The sequence below is a fragment of the Meriones unguiculatus genome, chromosome 2 (genome assembly GCF_030254825.1).
Source record: "Meriones unguiculatus strain TT.TT164.6M chromosome 2, Bangor_MerUng_6.1, whole genome shotgun sequence".
Lineage (NCBI taxonomy): Eukaryota > Metazoa > Chordata > Mammalia > Rodentia > Muridae > Meriones > Meriones unguiculatus.
The window spans coordinates 66,935,970-66,957,543 of record NC_083350.1 but is presented as its reverse complement, the minus strand read 5'-3'; the positions used below and the strand labels follow the sequence as shown (position 1 = coordinate 66,957,543).

Sequence of the window (21,574 nt, the reverse complement as noted above, 5' to 3'; positions counted from 1 at the left end):
AATTTGGGCAGTGGGGGAGCTCTTGAAATTCACCTTTGAGGCCAGTGATAGAGAACTATGGCTTTTCCCCCAGCAGATAATGCTATTTCGGAGACTGGAGCCCTTAAGAGTTGGGAGCTAGCTTGTAGAAACATGTGACTAGATGCAGGCTTTTATACACTCTACTTAGCCTCTATCCCCTCCTGTGTACTCTCTGCTTCATAGTCCTCTCTGTGAACAGCCTCCACTTCCTGCTACCATGGCAAAAGCTGCTCTACTCCAACTCTGAAATTGCAGCTACAAATACATTTTTCCTGCCTAAAGCTGTCCAAGTCAGGTAATTGATCATGGTGATACAAACGAAGCTACCCCAAGCAACTAGACAGTCTATCTTCATTTTGAAAGCATAGACATGGTGTTTCAGATTTCTGCCCTTCCGCTTCTTCCTTGAAGTTTATTACCCCTCTTCCATTTCCCCAAAATATCCTTCTCTTAGGGAGACTAGTATGTTATTTTCAGCACACAATAACTCCGAATAACAAGTACATGGATGACTATAACAAAGATGTTAAAAGACAAACACAAAAGAATACTTTAGAACCGTCTGCCAGATCCAAGTTTTGAATGTGTTCCTTTTTGCTCTACCTATTGCTAACTAGGAAACTGTGCATCGCAGTTTCTCTATCCATGTGACCTGGGTAGAACTACAATTCTGGTTTCATGTGACCAGCTACATGGGATGATATTTATATGAGTTGCAGCGTCTGGACATAGTAGATCGGCTATCCTTCTACCCAAATCTGACTACATACAAACACAGTAACGATATTTGCTTTCATACCCGAACCCTAAATTAGTAGTATTTTAGTAGGAAATATTGAAATCTTCATTGGACCACACGAATTATTCTACTACAGAATTTATGTATCAGATATAATAGACATTTATAAAGTCTGTGTCATTAACAGAAAAGCAGGATAGGCACACACTAAATCCAACTTTAGACCAATTTCATTGCAAAAAGAAAATGGGGTTTTATTTAACAAATAGCTGGCTGGAACATTTTTTCTTTTTTGGCTTTTTGGCTTTTGGAGACAGGATTTCTCTGTGTAGCCTTGGCTGTCCTGGACTCGTTTTGTAGAACAGACTTACCTTGAACTCACAGAGATCCAACTGCCTCTGCCTCTCTGAGTACTTGGATAACAGGTGTGTACCACTCTGCCTGGCTGGAAAAATTATTTCTTAAACATGATGATGATATGATGATGATGATGATGATGATGATGATGATGATGATGATAGTGATGATCTCCTGCCACAAATGAAATAATAAAATAAAATACATGAGCTGTTAGAACTGGAAGGATAGCTGTCAGTAGAGTGCTTGGTGCACAAGCCTGAGAACACAAGTTTGATTTCTAGGACATGTGTAAAAAGCTGTCAGCTGTCAGGAGCTTGCTAGCCTGTCATTCCAGCTGGACCACTGAGCTCCAGGTTTAGTGAGAAACCCTGTCTCAAAAAACAACTAGAAACAGTGATTGAAGAAGCCACTTAATGCTGAACTCTGGCCTCTGTATGCATGCACATATGCAAACACACACACACACACACACACACACACACACACACACACACACACAGAGAGCATGCCATATGGAGACTCATAGAGGAAACATCCTACCCTATTATGCCTATCATTGGCTAAACCAAGTCTCTTCAAATCAGATCAAACGATTAATTATTAACAAGTTGTTTGATAAGATGGAGGTCTTGTTGACCAGTCTGGCTTTTAATTCCTGGTCTCAAGTGATCCTCCTGCTTCATCTCATGTACTTGAGACTACAGGTAAGCACACCACTGAACCAGGATATAATTTCATCTTGTTTAAAATCCCATTTTCAACTCTCCTGTTAAGATCCAGGAAGAAGATACGTGGAAGATGCTGAATCTCTGCTAAATCAAGGATCCCAGAAAGTCAAGTTAAAAGGATGGTTGTAAAAGATTTTTTCTTAACTCTTTTTTTTTCTTTTTTTTTTTTTTTTTTTTTTTTTTTGTCTAAGCAAATTTCACTCAAGAAGAAATAATAATAAGCAAGGAATCAAGTACACACTGCCCTTTGGGCTCTAGAAGCACAGTTGTTCATGGTGTGTATGTACACATATGTCTCTAAACTGGAATTCCTTGAGTAGAGTTTATCATGATTTTCCCACAGTAGTACATGGCATATTTCCAACTTATCTCCATCCACTCACAGTATAAAAACACCACCTGTAAAGAGCATCGGAACCTGCCCTTGAAACGAAGTGGGCTGTTTGATGAAATAGGATGTCTTGTTCATCCTTTCCTTTTTTAAACAATCTTTAAGGATGATGACAATTAGAAGCAGTCCCATACACTTCATTTTAGATCAGCTTATCTGTTCAGGGGCCTCTCCAAACAACATTTTCATGAAATTCTGTATAGGAACGGGGTGATATCCCTTTAAAAGTCTCCACCAAGCAGCCAGCAAACAGGCTCTGCAACTTCCCTGGGTGGAATCTCCAGTGAATGAATAATCAGCCTGGAGCAATGAAACTGTCCAGCCCTCCACCTCTGGAGATCTTTGATCTGTCTGAGACTGCAGGATTCACAGAAGAGGGCTGTTTCCCACAGCATCGAAAGGCAGAAGCGAAAAAGGAAATCCTCCACAGGACTGCCGCAGACACACTCCTGGTGGTCTCCGCAACTGCAAATTCTGAGAGGCACTAATAAGCCCTCTGTCCCACAGGCTGGGGTGGGGGTGTGTGTGTCTCACTCTGGCCCATGAGCAAAGCTTCTCTTCCAGTTTCCCAAGCCCCACCTCCAAAAAGCTGAAATTAGGTGACTCATGTGTATTTTGATACCATCAAAGTTTTGCTGACAACATGGAATTTTTGCCTGCCCAGTATTAATGAGTGTACTCCAGAAGATTCTGGGCCTTGTTTAAGGGCCTAGAAATAAAACCATAACTCATTATGTGTTTTCTAGGCCTCCTCTCACCCCTTCTTTGTGGTGGTCCTTGGAAGTTCAGTAAATTATGTGATAAAAGACGTTACGGTGTGGTGACCTGTAAGACTTGCCCAATGATGTCCTCTGAAGAGCTGCTGGCTTTCTGTGTGCTCGCAGTGGCTCTAGTGACATCTTTGGGAACAGACAGAGGTGAATGAATGAGAGAGGGTGCTGATGAACTGTGCAATATGCTTGGCTCTGCCAAAGCACGCGCCAAACTTCCATGTCATTGGTGCCCAAGAATTTAGTGGTTGTCGTTCATGGTGCAGGAGTAACCCATTTAGGGAAGTACTTTCAGTGTGATGTGTTATTGTGTTGTTTTTCCTAGATAACAAATTCCTGAGGCAAGAAGGGTATTTTTGCTTTTTGTATTAATTACAGCACTTAATGGGGTGCCTGACAAATTGCCAATCAATTGGAAAGCTCTGAATGAGTGAGCCTAAATAGGTGATCTCTTGAAAATAGCCAACACTGGAATTGGAGCCTCAAGAACACCCACATTCACGTTCTGATTAGTTTACTGGAATGCTGCGTCTTTTTATGTAACAAGTAAGGTGGATGAAGGCACTGTCCGAAGTTAATTGTAGTTATCTTGCATATCTTCAGTGTAAAATGGCATTTCTGCTCTCATAGAGTGAATGTGATGGGTGTGAAATGGGACAAGTAAAAATATAGTGACTTATGTGAGTAAAAAATATGGTGATTTCAGGCAGTAAGAATCTCTACACAGGGAATGCAGCAGAGGCAAAGGCCAAAGCTAACTCATCTCCTAGGATGTCTTTATTGGCTTCTGATTTCTCTTTTTTTCTCGAATATAATTCAACCACGCTCCTTGAAAGGAGAGTGTGACTTTCAGAACTGACCATGGCATGTTTCAAGCTGCAAATATCCCACAGCAGCCACAGAGAACCACAGTCCTGCAAGTGCTGTTTTCAGTCATTTTTACAGTATTGGCCTAATAATAGCTTTGTATGAGGGTAGTGCCTTGCTTTCTGAGACAGCCACTTCAGAAGAGAACTGGCTAGGGGGTGATCAGACGAGACTTCCTGAAAAGGCCACCTCAGTAGAGAGAGACAAGAATGTTCTGTGTCTTGGGGTCTTGCTGGGTTTGGTTGAATCTGGCTGAGACATGGGGAAATTCTGGCACCTCCTGAGGGCCATATAGAGAAATACACACATATACTCTGTAAGCAATCTCTTCCAAAACCTGATCAAGAGTTTCCACATTGTGTTACAGCTTTGCCAACAAGGCCAGAGACAGGTATGACTTCTGGAATACTTGCTGAAACCAGCTTGAATTCATCCATAGGTTCAGGTACTGATATAGGCTGAATCCAAAAAAACCAGATTTCCATTGGAAGTTAGAACTAGGTTTAGTCTGTGGTTTCGAAGGGGAGTGGCTACCGCAGACAGATCGTTACGGGTGCCTGGACAAGACACAAGCTAAGACTTCCTCTTTAACCCTGACACAGAGTGTGGTAGTGAGTGGCTGATGGGTCACTTGTTTTCTTTAGCACTGTGCACAAGCTTGGGAAGGGCAGGGAGAAGGAAACCACATAGAACAGAGCCAGCTTTCACTAGAGGAACAGGGCTGTGGTCATCCACCCGTGAGGTAGAAGCAGCTGAGATAAGCTTGCCTGCTCAGCAGCCAGGAATAATAGTGGCATCCTTGCTGTAAGTCTTGAGTGTTTTGCGCCAGAAGGTTGGCCATGCCAGGGAAGTGTTTTCTGCATATAGGAAAGTGCTCCCAAATATTTCTAAAAGGAACAGCCAAACTTCAACATCTTCTATTGCCATATATCTATTCCCTATGTTTTTCTTAGCTTTTGAGAAAGAGGCTGTTCTTAAGATACTTAAAGGATAACAAAGAAAGAAAAATAAAACTGGTCTCCCTGAGAGAAAAAAATAATGCATTCTAAAGATGCAGGTTTGAGTTCTGCCTTTCCTGAATCCTTATTGGTTCAATTGTCCCTGCAATGGAGGCAGGGATGGCATGGGGATAGAGTGAGGGTAGGGATGCTGTGACTAACATACACAAGTTTTGTAAGGATCCAAGAAGAAACAGTTAGGAAATGACAATACTCCTTAGGATATAAGGGCCAAAAACCTCAGCAGCTCCTGGCCTTTGTCTGTATGTTGTACTTGGCCCAGTGCTGGCCTAATAATAGTTTTATACAAGGGCAGTGCCTTGTCTTCTGAGACAGTCATTTCAGAAGAGAACTGGCTAGTGGGTAATCAGACAAGACTTCCTGGAAAGGCCACCCCAGGAGAGAGAGACAAGAATGTTTTATGTCTTGGGGTCTTGTTGGTTTGGGGTGAATCTGGTTGAGACGAGGGTGCTGACAGGCAGACTTCAGAATGGTGTTCCTGAGGACAGCATCCTAGCCAGGTTGCAAACCAGAGCAACCCTGTGGGCAGAAGCCAGAATGCAGAAGCAGCCCAAGAATATCAGTAGCAGGAAGTAGACATTCAAGTAATTTCCATCTTGCAAGAGAGTCTTAAAAGCAAAGGAGTCCACCTATGCTGTTATGCTTTCGATTTCCTAGACAAGTCTAGGTCCCCTTAGACTTCTCCTTTAAGAACGTTTTAACTGGAAAGGGAAGTTCTGTGCCTCAGACTGCCCAGTGGTTCAACAGGCAATATCAGTCTTCGCTGCCAACATGAACACACACACACCCTTTTAAAAGTTCTCTTTGCACTTTCTGCAGGTTTCAGAATGCGTCCAAGAATGTCTTAGCTACAAACAGAGAAGAAATTCTGAGAGTGAAATGAACCATAGATCAATTGGAAGGACCTGAACAAATACAACAGCTCACTGTAGCAAGGGTTTTAATAGAGGTACGTTAATAGAAAGCCAGAAATTGACTTCAACCTCCTTCTCTTTATCGATATATGTTCAAGTTATCAGTTTGAACAGGATGAAAGATTTATTTTTACCTTGATAGAAAATATATCTGTTGTGATAGAAAAATGTAAACACATGGAGCTAGAGGGAGGAATCAAATGACACTTAATAGCCACATTCAAATGTGAAACACGACCCACAGCATATTCTTTTGGAAGAGAAGATTCTGATTCTAACATGAACTAGCTTGTCCCTAGCGGTCTGGTGCATACATACCTGCTCAGGATAAAAGGATTATTTTGTAATTATTAGAACAATACGTTAGTCAACCTAGCACAGAAGAATCATAGCTTCAAATTTTTTGTTCACTAATGTGAACTTTCTTTTTTTAGTAAACTTCAGGCTTTATGTATAACTTAGCTTGCTGAAATCACAATGTATTATGCATTTGAAAACATTAAAATGGGCTGGGTGTGGTGGCACATGCCTTTAGTCCCAGAACTCAGAGGTGGGTGGATCTCTGTGTGCTCAAGACCAGCCTCGTCTACTAGTGAATTCCAGGATAGGCAGAGCTATATACTAAAAAGACCCTAACACAAAACAAAACACGCAAAGAAGGAAGGAAGGAAGGAAGGAAGGAAGGAAGGAAGGAAGGAAGGAAGGAAGGAAGGAAGGAGAGAGCGAGAGAGAGCGAGAGAGAAAGAAAGAAAGAAAGAAAGAAAGAAAGAAAGAAAGAAAGAAAGAAAGAATGCTAAAATGGTTGAAGAGGACATGGCAATCCCAAGAAGGTCCTTCTTCATGGTATAGAAATTAAAGTAGCTTTCTCAGAGTGGTCACTCCTAAAAATATCCCATAAGGCTAGTGTTTCCCATGGGTGTGGCTTCTTTGTTCTTTGAGTATATTCAGCTTCCATTGCTACCTAATTTTTGTCCCAATGTCTCAAAGTCCACCTTATATTGCAAAATATTTTTATTTCCATTTAAAAAAATTTTTAACGAGCCCATCATTTCTTCAGTCTGTTTTTACTTTAAGTCCAGCTGTTAGGCTAAAAGGATATCCACCTTAAACATTCTACTCCCAGTCATACTCGAAATTCAACACTTCTGTCTCAAAATGAAGATTTCACCACTGCTGTTGATACAGAGAACATCTCATGCCTCACTCTGTGTGTTTGAGGGGTCGCAGTAGAGAAACCAAAATGGATGGCTGCACCACAGATGGAAAAAGAGAAGTTTCAAACTGCCAAGGATGTCTCTCAGAAAAGCAGAGAGAAGCAAGATGGGGGGGAATCTCCAGATTATAAGAAGGATGTGTTATAAAAATCTGGGAAAGGGTGCTTTCAAGTCCTTGTGTGTAGGACTGAGGGAGCCTGGAACCTAGCGAGGACCTTGATATGCTGGTTGGTGCCATGGGCATATCTTAATTGGACAGCACTAAGTCTTTTTTTCCAGAAATAATGGACAAAACTCCTTTTGGCAGATGGGAGCAGGCTTCACACGTTTCTGACGAATGCTGCCAGATAGCCTCCTATAGTCCAGGCTGAGCTGTGCCGGGACTCAATTTTGGATTAGTCAGTGGGCCTGCCCTGTTTTTAGAGACTGGGATACTCTGGCATTGACATTTTGTACTTTCTGTCCTCCTGGTAGAGTGTCTTCTGGCCCCGTTCCCTGTGACTGGCCACTGACAGCAAGCAGTGTATTCGTGTGTTAGTCACAGACGGCCTAAATTAGAATTGAGCCATGGAACACGGGCACCAAGTTCACTGTCAAGAGCTATGGAGCTTTGAGGATTTGGTGAGCAGAAGAGAGGAAAAAGAGTTCTGCTAAAAGTGAGTCGGCTCAGGAGAAAAAAAAATAGAAAGGAGAGGGAAGATAACAACACTCATTGAAAAGATGACTCAGGTAGGGCAAATGTGTCTGGTGGCTTACCTCACAGTATCATTCCTTTCCTGCATGTGCTATCCTTCCCCAAACAGGAAGTAAGAGATTCTGACTGTAAAAGCCAGAGGCAACCCCAGAAGAATGAGAGGAGAGGTGCTTATTAGCCTAGGAGCTTAGCTGAGAACACTTCCTTTCAAAGGTCCAAGTTAGAGAAAGCTGGATGAGTACTTTTAGGAAGAAGCCTTGCCTGTCAGCCCCCAAAAGAAACAGAAAATCCAAACAGTTATATATATATTTTTAAAAAGGTGAAATTCCACAGAAACTACAAATCTTTGCACTCATTAACAATAATTAGAATTTGCTATTCATTGAGGTCTTAAACATTTCTTTGGGAAAATACTGTCCTTCTGAACTTATTGAGTAATGAAAAAATGACAACAGGGGGCTAGGAAGATAGCTCACTCAGCAAAGTGCTTTCTGTATATGAGAACCTGAGTGTGACCCCCAATAAAGCACATAAAACAACCTGATATTATTGTGGCTAATACATGTAATCCTATTGCTTGGGAGGCCCAGATGTACATGAGTCTTACTGACCAGCCACCCCACTTTATTGGTGAGCCCCAGGCAAGTCAGAGACACTGTCTCAAAAACAGATCCTGCAAAACACAGGTTGACCTCTGGCCTCCATCCATATGCATGCACAAACTTGTATCCAACAAGTGTGCAAAGATGCAAAAAGAGAGTGGAAAGAGAGAGGGAGGGAGGGGAAAAAGAGGACAGGGAGGAGAGAGGGAAAGAAACAGAGAGAGAGAGAAAGAGAGAGGGAAAGAGAAAGAAGGAAAGAGATTTGAGACTTTTAAAAGTAGTCAGAGGAGAAGTAAGTAAAAATTCTTCAGAAACTATTTGTAGTTGATAGTTGCTGGGAGAGGAAAAAATCAGTCTTTCAATAGAATGACACACTAGGTGTATCAACCACCCTCTGAGGCAGGATGCTCAAGAGTAGTTGGCCAAAACAAATCAGAGTTCCTCCTTTCATGGGCTGTTGTTGTTGTTGTTTAACAGAGAGAAAGACCATGAAGTTGGATGGGTACAGAGGTGGGGGAGATCTGGGAGGAGTTGAAGGGGTGAAAAGAATATGATCAAAATATACTATATGAAATTCTCAACGAGCAAATGAAACATTTTCCTAAAAGAAAAAGAAATAGTCCGTGAAAGTCACTATGCAGGAAAGTCACGGACTCCCGGAGGAAGATGCCATGGCAGCAATGACCGTGTTCTTAGTCATCCCTCTCGTGGGAGCTAGGTAACCCCACTGTAAGTACTTTAGCCACCATTAAGACAAATCGACCAAACAACACACCTTGCAGTTTTTCCTGTTTGCTCTAAGAAATTAGTCCATAAAGCAAACACCCAGGACCCCAAATCAGAGCTGCTACCCAGCATGTGAGTATTAGAAATGCCTCCCTCATCAAGGTTTAATGGCTTCTGTAACACACGACACAAATTTAGGGTGCAGTGTCAGCAGAGAAAATGGGATTTCATGGGTGTGGAGGCAATTCTACCATGTAGGTAAGAAATGACCTCATATGTCAGAGACAGTCTCTGGGGATGTGCTCTGAGAAGCCCAGCACTGTCACCTCCTTTCTCACTGTTTCCTTCACTGTGAAAAGCAGACACAGCCAACAATGCTGCAGTAATAAAATCTGCAGCAAATTCTATGAGCCTTTCTAGAGACGTGTAATCAACGTGATGAAAATCTCTAAGCGCTACTTCTGTTTTATCTTGTTAAACATACATTTTTTTTATAATGGCAAGAGGTGCAAAGGAGGCACCTGACAGCTATTGCCATTATTTACCCATTTCTCAAACAGAGACATTTGACACCTGTTGAAGAAATCATGCATACTCCATATGTTATAATCAAGCTCTTATTCTGCTCCTTGGCAAGACAGCCGACACATGGCAAATGAATGACTTCCCCGTAAAATATGGTCCAAGGAGTCTGTTCTTCCATAACCACCAGGGCTACTGCTCCTTGTAACATTCTAAATAATTCTTTTTCCTTTTTATTTTCAAAGAAAGGGTCAAACAGCTGAAAGTATGTAATTTTTATGTACTTATTGTGTGTGTGTGCAAGTATGCATGTTTATGCACTTGCAGGCATGTGTTCCAGAACACGTGTGGAGGTCAGAGGACAGCTTGTAAGAGCAGGTGATTTCCTGGGGTCACATTGGGGATCTCAGGTCTGGTGATAAGCACCTTTTGCCACTAAGCCCCAAATATGCAATTTCTTAAAGACAGCTCATGGTTTTAGTATTTCCCTTTAAGTCATAGCCCCTAAGATACAACATCTATGACTAGCTATGAAAATAATAATATTATGGTAATAAACACCAATGCATTTTCTGGATAATATCTTATTTTGGCGTTAGGGTATTTTTTCCTCAGATGTTAGGAGAGATCACTTACAAATTTTGTTTGTTTGCTGTTTTGTTTTTCACCAGGCTATGCACCACACTGTTCTTGACTCTAAGGCTAGCACTTATTCATATATCTAAGGGTTGTGTGTAGAAGGAAGTCACAATGTTAAAAATGAGGTTCTGTTTCCCAGAAATGCACATCTGAAACTGAAACATTTGCATTAGCCACAGGATCTCCAGAAAAGAAAAGGAGAAGAGATTCATTTAAAATACTCAAATCAGCCATTTCTGCAGGTGGGCAGGTCCTAGGATCTGCAGGATGAGTCACAAAACTGGAGATCCAAGGAGTTAGGGTATAATTAGACTCACAATTCTGGAATGAACTGATGGTGTAATTCCAGTAGGAATGCTGGAAGACTGGACACCTAGAAAGAAGTGATGTTTGAGGCTGTTCAAGACTGAAAACAAAAACAATAACAAACGCCATGTCCTAACTGAAAGGCAGACAGGAAGGGGTTCTTTTATTTGGCGAGGGTCAGCCTCTGGTTCCATCCCCACCTGTGGCTGACTGAATAAGGTTTCCTCACACTTAGTGACTCAATCTTCCAATTCGAGGGTAACCTCATCCAGAAAAGGGCTTTCTCTCTCACACAGAAAATAGCATTTACCAAATATCTGGGCACTCCATAGCCCAGTCCAGTTAACAAAGTCGGCTTTCTGCTATCACCAGCTTTAAGATGACTCCTCATTAACCTTTAACCTTTACATGACAACACTTAGTGACGATTCCAGGCATGTTCTAAAATAACAGCAACATTTTAAAGGGAACTTTCATCATTTCTGGTGGGCTGAAATTTGTTTCCATTCCCACTGTTCAGATTATTCATGGGGTTTGCGGAGTTAATATGTTTTGTTTTGTTTTGTTTTGTTTTGGAGTACGTGTGGGTGTGTGGTCCCCTGGTGGTCCTAAGCTTTGGAGTAAAATGAGTACATTGGTACTGGAATGATGGTTCCAGGAAGACACAAAGTAAAAACGAAAAGATCGTGTTACTTTTAATGGGAATAAAGTTGAGATTCACTTTTCTTTTTTTCTAATTTTATCTATATATTTATTTGTTACAATTTATTCACTTTATATCCCCACTGCATTCCCCTCTTTTATCTCCTCCCAGTCCCAACCCTCACTCGCTCTTCTCCCCCTGTGCCCTTTCCCCAGTCCCCTGATAGGGTAGGACCTCCTCCCCTTCTATCTGACCCTACCCTATCAAGTTTCATCAGGGCTGGCTGCATCATCTTCCTCTGTAGCCTCACAAGGCTGGCCCCCCAGGAGGAGGTGATCAAAGAGCCAGCCACTGAGTTCCTGTCAGAGACAGCTCCTGCTCCCCTTACTAGGGAACCCACTTGGAAACTGAGCACCCAATGGACTTCCTTTGAACATGGGGTCTGGGACCTCTTCATGAATGGTCCTTAGTTGGAGTATCAATCTCTGCAGGACCCCCTGCCCCCAGGAATTTTGGCTCTGTTCAAGAGCCAGCTATATCACTCCTATACATATACCCAAAAGACATCCCACCATTCAGATAAGGATATTTGCTCAAATATGTTCATAGCAGCTCTATTCATAATAGCCAGAATCTGGAAACAACCTAGATGTCCCTCAAGGGAGGAATGGATATAGAAAGTGTGGTACATTTATACAATGGAATACTGGAATACTAAGCAATTAAAAACAAGGAAATCATGAAATTTGTAGGCAAATAGTAGGAACTAGAAAAGATCATCCTGAGTGAGGTAACCCAGAAGCAGAAAGGCACATATGATATATACTCATTTATAAGTGGATATTAGCCATATAATATAGGATAAACGTGCTAAAATCTATAGTCCTGAAGAAGCTAAACAACAAGGAAGACCCTAGGGAAGATTCTTAATTCACATTCAGAAGAGCAAACAGGATGGACATCAAAAGTAGGAGAAGACATGGAACAGGACAGGAGCCTACCACAGAGGACCTCTGAAAGACTCTACCCACCAGGGTATTGAAGGAGATACTCATAGCTAAACTTTGGGCAGAGTGCCAGAATCCTAATGGAAGAAGAGGGAGATAGAAAGGCCTGGAGGGAACAGGAGCTCCACAAGGAGATTCACTTTCCTACTTGAGAATGAAATAAAAACAGTTTAATGAGAAAAGATTAATTATAAGCAATTTCTTCAATCTGTTCCAGTTGAGGTTAGAATTAAGGATTTTAACATAAACATGAATAGTTACAAACAAAGTGCTGGATCTAATGTCATGAAGCTTGAAATTGATGGAAGTTGGGCAGTGTGTAAAATTCTTTCTAAGGGTAATTGATCAAAACTAAAATTGTGTATAAATAGATAATTCTATGGTTTGAAAATCTCTGCTAAATATGGCTCTCTTGCTATTGGTACCTGATGGAAAATTAAAGAAACTTATGGTTAAGAATAAACAATATTGGGATATCAAGATGGCTCAGTGGGTGGAGATTGGTAATCTGATATTTACCCCCAGAACCCATATGATAGAAAGAGAGAACTGACTCCTGCAACCTGTCCTTTGTCCTCCAAACATAAACATGTCATGTGTACACAACAACAAATACATGCATACACAAGCTTACAAAGAGTAAATAAATCAATCAATCTAAGAACAAAAATGTTCAGGTCTGTAGACTCTTGCACATGTGTGTTCATGTGTATGTGTGAAAGCATCTGTGTGCATGTGTGTATGAAGACTGTGTACATGTGTGTGTGAGAAGTATGAATGTGCATGTATGTGCACATGTGTGTAGAGGCATGCATGGACCACAACACAGGGGTAGAAGTCAGAGGATGACTTTTAGGATCCTCTTCTTTCCTCCCACTGTAGTTTGTGGGATTGAACTTGGACTGTCAGACTTGCACAGCAAGAGCTTATACCCACTGAGCCATCTGACCAGTGCTACACCCTTGATTTAAATCTGGGAGAATTTAAGGAGATCAAGACAGAGTATTAGGTGATGAGGAATGTAGACCAAAGGGCATGAAAGAGAAAGATACACAGCTATTTTTTTCTAGTGTCCAAGCTGATGTGTTTTTCCCCCACCCCTTACCCCTCTCTCTTTGCCTGGTTGACTTCTGGTTCAACCACCTGAGAAATGAAGCAACAATTCAATTTTTACGCTTAAAATAATCCAACACGTGCTATTCCTCTGAGGAAATGACTGAAATTTGGGCTTACTTTTGTATTCTGTTGACCACTAGGGATTTGACAAGACTAGGCTCTGATCACATTTGTCAGATGAACCCATTTAGGAAAACTGATTTTCAAATTTGTTTTGGAGAAAAGCTTTTGCAACCTAACAGGTTTCTTCTATTTAGACCTATATCAAATCATTCTATTGTGATGTTAGTTATTATTTAAGCTGAGTTGCTATATAGAAGGAAAAGAATGATTTGTAAAAACAAGTAGTCTGGAAGGGCTAGAGAGATGGGTTGTCAGTTAAGAGCTCTTGATGTTCTTTCAGATGCCTTGAATGACCTGAGTTTAACTCCCTGCACTGACATGGTTGACCACAACCTTCCTTAGCTCCAGTTCCAAGGATCCATCACCCTCTTCTAACCTCCTCGGCCACCAGGGACACACGTGGGGTACACACATACATGCAGGCAAAAACTTATAAAATAATCTTTATATTTTTTTTTTCTTTTAAGTAGTCTGAGAGGTGGAAAATGAAAAGTTTCTCAATTCACCCCATGTTCCACATGCTCAGTGGAAAAGAGAAGAAAAAGAAAAAATGATGCCTAATATAAAACCATGAAAATCTATAATAGAGTGAAAAAATAAGGAAAAGAATCCTGCCTCTTTAACATGAAAAAGCAAAGTATAGAAATTGTTGAGAATGTCTTTAAATTATATGAAAGGATGAGAAAACCGTTCTGCAGCCCTAGGATATTTTTCTCGGCTCACCTCCCGGTTGTCCATCTCAGCCAATTTGCTGCAGGAGACAGTCAGGTGACTTGAGATTGTTCGAGAAAATGTTTAAGAAAAACAGCAGGATCTACTGTTTAAACAAGCATTTGGAACAAAGAGTCAAGACTCCAGAAGGGTGGCACAAAGCATGGAAGGTTGTCTTTTATTTCTTTATTCGCGTGTGTATGTGTTTGCGTACTGGCAGTCATGTGGAGTTCAGAGGACAATCTGAAAATTCATTCTCTTCTTCCAGGTGATTCCCAGGGATCAAACTCAGGTGCCTTTACCTACTGAAACATTTTACTGGCCATAGAACACTCTCTAAATATTAATTTTGAAACTCATTTGTGGACCTGATTTAAAAGTCACAGAAAGAGATTCACTGCTCTCTAGTTTTGACTCGGTCATTAGAAAGAGTATCTGACAGCTCAACCACATTAAATAACAGCTTTGGAGACCTGTATCTCAGTGGTTTCTGGCCATTGTTAAATGGCACATGTGACATTAACAGACACACATGGGCCATCAGAGACCTTAGTACAGGGTTTGAAAATTATTTCAAAGGAGGCCTGAGGTGTTTTGATAGGATTTGTTGTCTGAGTATATTTGTGTATGAACTCAACTGGCTCCGGTAAGAGAAATAAGTATTGAATATCTCTTAAACATTTCTCTCAATAGTGTCACAGTATTAGCACTGTTTTAATTGTTTTAGCTTTAATTTAGTTTATTTTTATTTGTGGTAGCACTAGGGATCGAACCCAGGGCCTTGCATATATTATTCATTACCACTATTCAAAAAGTATAATTTTCTCTTAGAATCCATTCCACCTGCCCATTTGAAATATTAAAATTTGGTGACAGTCAGGGACAGGTAAGTCTCTGTGCATTTGAGGCCAAGTCCTATAATAGTCATTAAGGAAAATCAGAACAATTGTGACAATGTCTTTATACTCTTAAATTAAGATTATGTGGGAAAGAGCCAGCAAGAGGTGATATAAGGAGACTTTGTAGCATGGCCTCCATGACTGCCGTGTCATTCACACATATAAAGTGCATTTTAAGAAAAAGAAAAATGCACCAATGTGCTTTGAAAAAGATAAATTTGTTTGTGTTCAGAAGTGCATTCCTGAATAAGTAGTTACTGTGGAATAAAGCGTTTGTTCTATTCTGGAGAAGGATAAAAATAAAAAAAAAAAATCACACACACACACACACAAAACTTAATGATAAGACAAATCAAAGAGTAGACATATGACTTGTGCCTCTAGACTCATGGGTATGCAAACCTGGCTGGTTGCTTAAGTGAGGACAGAACAGTGGAAACACCACCCAAGCTCAAACTAGCTCTTGCCAAAGGTGAAGCCAAAGTCACTGGGGAAGCTGGAGAAAGCAAACAGGCTTTTCCAGTCAGGAGCTGACTTTGTGCTTCCCAGACTCATAACTAGATCAGTGTGTCGACAGCGACAGCACAGGAGCTGAAAACCATGAAGCCATGGACATGCACTTGATTATTGTCAGACGCTTTATCAGCCATCTCAAAACCCAAAAGAGAAGGGGAGTAGAGAGAAGATGGAGAGAGAATAAATAAACTTTGATCTCAAACATTAGAATTTCAGAACAAGCAAGCTTGCATGACACTAATTTAAAAAATAATATGAACAATCAAAAACAAATTATTGTAAAATGCCTATGTAAATGAAATCTGAAAATTGCTTAAAGAATATAATGAAAAAGAAAGGTTTTAAAAAAAAAACTCTTAGTAAAAGAAGAGATCACAAAACAGGCCAAGGTAAAAATGAAACATGAATATATATATATTCAATTTCTAAAATTCTAAACATGTTTGTGATGATGGACAACTGAAAACTCAATAGAGGGTGTAGTTTTTATATTGTGCACAAAGAAAGAGGCCATCAAATTAAAATGTGATCACACTCCTACTTGTCTATAGTATATGACAGAACAGCTAAGAATTAAGAATACTACCAGAATTTTCACCATTCAGCAAATTTCTGGAGTAAGAATCAGCTAAGAATTTTTTTTTATATAAATGATGAAAGTGGATTCTCAGACTGCTATTGCTGAACTGAATTATAAAATATAAATCTGCATATTCATTTCTTATTTCTAACTTGTTAATACAGATTGCTTTAGAGCACAAGAAAGTACTGTGCAAAATTTAAAAGTTATATTTGAAGCTATATTTGAGACTGCATTGGGGACTTCAGAGTCATCAAGTGTAATATTATATTCAGGACTGTGTCTCAAACTGATGGCTTTTGGGGAGAAGACTTTAAACTATAATTTAGTCCGGTGTAGTTGGAAGCAAAAGCCTTGGTATTTCACCTTTTAACTTTTTCTATATAATCAATACATCTTTTTCAAAGTCACTTTTCAATGCATAGTCTTTGTTGCTGCTGTGAATTCAACTCCAAGCCTGGCTTATATTATTTCAGATTCAGATAATTAACTTGCTCTTTTTTAAGGATATATTTCCAAAGTCAAGTATAAATCTGAAAGTCCAAATAAAAATAGATATAATGATAAATAGTATGTATTTGTGAATAAAATTATTTGTTTGATGCTGCTACTCTCAATGAACCATCAGGACTAAGGACTTTTTCTTTGTTTTCCTTCATCAAACTCTACTTTCTCAAAAAAGCTAATTATGTTAACTAATTGTAGAGTGTTAATTTTACAATCTTACATTATAGGAAGAAAAAGAATACTTATTTATAAAAATTTGGCATTGAGTATCTTTTTGAAAAATAAAATAAAATTTTATTCAACAAACTATAATTAGTGTGGTACACTGCCTAGTAAAAGTTATACTGTAAAGATAGCCAAAAATGCTTAGTCATTATTGAAGATGTCAGCAATAATGTTTGTAAGAATAAGATCGTATTTTTTAGACGATAATGAATACTGACAGTCTCAATTTTATATCATTAAACTATATTTAATTACTCTGTGACAGAGGGTCATATGAAAAGTTGGTATTTTTTTCTGCCCTTTTGAAAAAATAATTTTCTTCACAATAACAAAAGCAAAGGCTCTGAAGATCATTTGAAAATTTTACTTGAATTTTATATTTAAAACTTGAGTTAGGACAAACCTGAAAGTAAAAATTAATGAGTCCCTCAAATAAAGACAGCTTAACTAAGAAGTTGGTTATTCAAACAATAGAGTTGCTCAGATGTCTATCAGAGGACCATAAGACTAAAGAGATTCATAACAGTAGCAAATAGGTCTGAATTTCAAGGCCAGAGGGACCTTCAGAAGGTGAAGATGTTTCTGGAACCTTGTAGTGACTAAAGCAATGATGCTGTCATGTAGCTAAGATAAAAATAGATAGATAGATAGACAGACAGACAGACAGACAGACAGATAGCCCTCTTGGTGGGTAGTACAGCCAAAGAGAGAAGACTATGGGACTCTTTCTAGGGAATCCTGGGAGCTAAGAGAAGAAAAGACATGTTACGATGTTATGCTCTTATGATGAGAGGCCAAGGAAAGAGCAAGTAATACAGATCTAAGAGAAAGCAGGCAACTTGCCGTCTTTGAATCTTTCTCTCTTGTAAAATGAGCACCATTATGCACTGCTCTTATATTGTACATTAAATGAAGGTACATTAAAGGGCATATTCATAACCCTGAGAAGAGATGGGTGCCTGCCACAATATAAGTACTCAGTAAATGCTATAATTACTGAGAATAGCTTTTAAATTCCCACATTTTTTAAAATTTGATTTTTTTACTATGTTTGTGATTTTTGTTGATGTTTTTCTAAATTATAGATTGGTGTTACAAAAATAGCCTCCGTCTTTCCTTTTTATATCAAATTTGCTTTTCTCTTAAATTCCAAAACCCTCATCAAACTAGTACCAAGAATTTTATTAGTATATGATACTTACAAATTCTACTTCCTTTTGGAAAAAAAAAAAAAAGGAAAACAGAAAAGTGCAGTTCTTTCCTGTAGTTTCTTGTATGTTTATGATGTTTCAGATGTTAAACACTGTGTTTTTTAATCCCTCCCTATGACCTACTGTATATATGAAAAAGCATTATCCTTAAGAAATGAAGAGCGGAGCTGAAGAGATGGCTCAGAAATTAAGAGCACTTGCTGCTTTTGAAGAGAATCCAAGTCCAGTTCCTGCTATCCAAATTGAGTGGCTCACAACTTCCTGTAACTCTAGGTCCATGGAAATCCAACACCCTTCCTAGCCTCTGCAATCATGCACAAGACAGACAGACAGACACAGACACACACTAATAAATAAACGAAAACAAATCTGTAAGAAAGAAAAGAAAAGGCAGAAAAAAAATAAAACCAGAGGTAAAACAATTTCCTTGTTGTGGCAATCCAACTCCAACTTGACCTGCTGTTGAAATCTAGCTTTACTCAATCTTAAATCTTACCATGTGGACATTAAGTATTGTCTGCCCCATTCTACTGACTCAGTGTTGTATTTCAATTGTTTCAATTTCACAATCTAATTGATGCCATTATTCTTTTCACAAATAACTATTAAATGTTAATAGTTATTAATATTTCACAAATAATTATACTAAAGAGTCCAGTAGTCTTCTAAGCATTGGAGTTTACAATTTAGCAAGGGAGAGAAAATAAATTTGCATAGTTCTTGTCTACTTTATAATAAATTACCACTTTCTCTGCAAGTCAAAACAAAGCAAATTTATTATCACATAGCTACCATGGGTCATGAGTGCAGTATAGCCAAGTTGAATTCTCTGATTAGGTCTTGTACAGTTCCTGTCAGCTATGTATGAGACCTGAGCCTCATTGCCTTTGCTACTGTATCCTGTGAGAGTGACAGTCAACCACCATTGTCATCACATACTGGTTAGAAACAAGTGTATCCAAGGGAAGGACATTGCCCAAAGCATGACTATCAGAAGGCAAGTGAGCAGGTTACAGTGTAGCATATGGTTTGTCTGCCATAGTAGAACATGAGTGATACCCACAAGAAATGAGTGATCTGTGGGTAACTGACATGGAATGTTATAATATGATGAGGGAGGCCCTATGAGGAAGTGGCACCTAAATGGCTATGCTGATATCAAGGGTGGCCAGAAAACAGTCAAGGGAAGTTATATGAAGCCAGACTGGTAGGCAGAAGCTGGGTCACAAGAGGACTTGTACAGGTACAGATACATACATACCACAGATACATACATACAAGTCTGATACATACTACTACTGGGAGGTTTTTAATACTGTGTGGGCTGGTACAATTGCTCAAAAGATCAATAAAAGTATTTGCCATCAAGCCTGGTGACTGAAAACATGTGCAATAAGAGAGAGCTCCTATCTCTAACCATACTGGTTCATTTGCCCCTCCCCCTTCTTTCGAATGATTCCCTGCACTCTGACCAAGGTTTGGTTATCAGTGAACTCAGAGAGGGGCAGGAAGGAGGTGAGGGAGGGAGGGTGCAGTTGGGAGGGAATGAGGGAGGGGGCTGCAACTGGGATACAAAGTAAATAAACTGTAATTAATATAAAACAATAATAAATAAATTAAAAAAAAATAATAATAAAGCTGGAGCCTGTGGATAACCAGAAAGTATTCAAGTGGGCTCCATAGTAATGGGGACAAGGACGTCTCTGACAAGAACTGATTGGCCTGCTCCTTGATCAACGCCCCCCCCCCAGGGGGCAGCAGCCTTGCCGGGCCACAGAGGAAGACAATGCAGCCACTCCTGATGAGACCTAATAGACTAGGATCAGAGGGAAGGGGAGGAAGACCTGGGGGAGGGGCACAGGTGGAGAAGAGGGAGAGTGAGACTGGGAGGGAATGAGGGAAGGAGGTGCAGCAGGGATACAAAATGAATTAACCCTAATTAATAAAAATAAAAAGCAAAAAATAAACTTCAAAAAATTAAAATTAAAAATGTATACATATATATCATTGATATTAAATGTCTTTCACAAATTACTGATATGTATTTTTACCACTGTATATTGTATACCACATTTTGTATGAAAATACAAGCACTTTACATTTTCAAAAAAAAAGTAATAAATTAAATACTACGAAGATGTATTGTGGTTAAACATTCCCAAGGGTCACTCCAACTGCTATAGTGAAAATTGATCCGGGACTAGGTAATAGGCATAAGAAGGTGGCTAGAAGGCTTCCATAGAATAGTCTGAGGAGGAAGAGAGAGGACCTGGGATTGGTGTAACAATGGTGAGGATGGAGATGTGGATAACAGTAATAAGATCTGCTGTTCTATTGGACACCAAACAAGGAATAGAGAAATGAAGGAAGACACCTTTGTTCTTATTACTTTGTTTAAAAAAAAAAAAGCAATCTGTATGATCCTGCTCTTACTAAAGAGTACAATAATTTATGTTCAAATAATTGCTCTCTGGTATTAATCCAGTCAAGGTACATCAAGTTCTCCAAATGTTGTTTTATTGTGAAGGAAGGTTATATACAATCTTTCTGTGTTGAGTAATGTCTGACAAGATCACAAGTTACATTTGTTTATATCCAGAGACACTTTCTTACAGACTTTGCTCATAAATTTAGAAAATACAAAATTAATACTTGAATCACTACCATTGGGGTGGGAAATTAAATGATTTTCCTTAATGTAGTGACTCAATTAAATTAGCATTTTTCATCTGCTCCTGTAAAGTTTTCATTCATATGAAAATGAAGTCAAGTGTTTGATTATTTTGTAGGCTAAATCAAAATGCTTGTACCCACTTAGCAATATCACTGACCCTGTTTTACATTTTGTGAAGGACCTTCATTGTTTTCGTCTATGGCTATGACTATCCATATTCCCACCGACTGAACGCAGGTGGTCCACCATTTTCTCCACATTCTCACCAATACCTACTTGATATTTTGATGATAGCAATCATAAGAAGATGTGAGGTAACATCTTATTGTCTTGATGATAATGGTATTGAGTGGCTTTTTATAGAATCATTGCCCATTCAAATGTCTTCTTTTATGGATGAGGGAGGGGTCTACAGCTGGGATACAAAGTGAATGGATTTTAATTAAAAAAATAAAAAATATCTCTTCATATCTTCTGCCCATTATTTAAAATTGTGCTATTACTTTTGACCAGTAGTAACTCTTAGTCCCTTATGAAATCAGACCCCAGAACTGACATCAAAATAACAGAATGCAAACACAGCTAAGTTTTTAAAAAGACTTGTCAATGCTGTCAACAATCTAAAGCAGCTAATGGCTTGATGTAAATAAAATACTCATATGCATGTAAATTGAATTATCTTGGCATTATTTTGGCATCCTCTATCATGTCCTGTGTGTGTGTGTGTGTGTGTGTGTGTGTGTGTGTGTGTGTGTGTGTGTATCTGTGTCTGGGATTTTTTTTTTCTATGTTAACCTTATTTTATATTTTCCTTCATCCAGTGTATGAGTCTTTAAGCGGGACTCTCTGC

At 39.3% G+C, this 21,574-nt stretch overlaps 1 long non-coding RNA gene across 2 annotated transcripts in view; it reads right to left on the bottom strand.

The window, feature by feature from the left end:
- LOC132652144 (uncharacterized) overlaps window positions 1-21,574 on the bottom strand; it is a 47,378-nt gene that overhangs the window by 5,783 nt on the left and 20,021 nt on the right. For both annotated transcript variants that reach the window (XR_009589626.1, XR_009589627.1), the window contains one exon: window positions 1,132-1,291. This is a non-coding gene — a long non-coding RNA (uncharacterized LOC132652144). The remainder of the gene's footprint in view (window positions 1-1,131; window positions 1,292-21,574) is intronic.